We start from the raw sequence: 1,513 nt of genomic DNA, 5'->3' as shown, positions 1-1,513 counted from the left end.
TGCCATCATAATAACAAATAAAATCGTTATAAGTCCATCAAATGTAAGGCTTCCTTCTGTTAGCTGATAAACATTTTCCTCCACATACAGGTATAAAAGGCTTTTCAATAGATAGATACTTCAGATTTCCTTCACTTGTCAGAAAGAATGCAAGCCTTACTCCATCAAAAACAAAAGAACTGTATTTGGTAGAGAAGAAACAAATACTTGAATATTCTTACCCAGAATATTCTTAACTGCTAAATCAGAGATGTTTACACTTTGTTTACATGAGCAGAAGTACATTCTAAAAAAATGTTCTCTCTCCTCATTATTTCTTGCAGTAGACCCCTTGTTCAGGTTTGCATCCATTTAATATTTTTGTTCTCCATTCTTTTCTTTCTCCCTTCCTTAGTCCCACCATCTCTCTGTCTCTTCCTTTCCCTACATTTGTATTTTCTGTTCTATTTGGTATTTCAAAACTGAGCTTTCCTCTGGCAAAGGAAATAACTCTTGAACCCATAACCATGAACCACTGTCATTGCACAATTTACTCTTAATAATAATGATTTTTTTTCTTTATATATAAAAAAATAACTTTTTTTTTCACTTTCCTGAAAGGCTTTGCATGCAGAATTTTTACAGCAGTCCTCTTTGGCAGCATTCATTTAGAATTATATATTTCCCATTTAATGAGTGAAGGGCATTTGCCTTTTATAAAACATGGATTCATGGCCATTGTTTGTTAGTATGAGCCTCACTATATTTAACCCTTTAGTGCTCAGATTATTCAATCAAACATAATGCCTACTGATTCCCATTGATTTGAATTAATCATGCATTATCTCATATCTTCAAGATCTTGATGGTGTAATTACTTAATGTAGAATAACATTGTAGGGTAGGTGTGAGGGCCTGGATCTGGTCAGTTTGAACATAAAACAGATTAGCTATTTTGGCCGGATATGGCCAGTTTAAATGCTAAAGGGTTAAATAGCTGAATGCTCTCTCTTTTATTAAGAACAACTGATCTGTCTGTCTCTGTCTCTCTCTCTCTCTCTCTCCCCCCACCCTCTCTCATATATACATACACACACATTTTAAGTTGGAATCTCTGCAAAAGAGGTCATGGGTACATGTTTTTTCTTTTCATCATCATCATCATTTAACGTTCGTTTTCCATGCTAGTATGTGTTGGACGGTTCGACCGGGGTCTGGTAAGCCATGGAGGCTGCACCAGGCTCCAGTCTGGTTTGGCAGTGTTTCTACAGCTTGATGCCCCTCCTAACGCCAACCACTCCATGAGTGTAGTGGTTGCTTTTTACGTGCCACCAGCATAGGGGCCAGAGGAGGCTGGCAAACGGCCACGATCGGTAGGTGCTTTTACATGTCACCGACATGGACGCCAGTCAGGCGGCGCTGGCATTTACCATGTTCGGATGGTGCTTTTTACGTGTCACCGGCACAGGTGTCTAAAAAAGTGCTTTTCAACAAGAAAACAAATCTTGTTAAAAACCAGACTCTATAATGTAAA

Source organism: Octopus sinensis, linkage group LG4, assembly GCF_006345805.1.
Source record: "Octopus sinensis linkage group LG4, ASM634580v1, whole genome shotgun sequence".
NCBI lineage: Eukaryota > Metazoa > Mollusca > Cephalopoda > Octopoda > Octopodidae > Octopus > Octopus sinensis.
The sequence above is the reverse complement of the archived record's forward strand: the minus strand, read 5'-3'. Positions refer to the sequence as shown.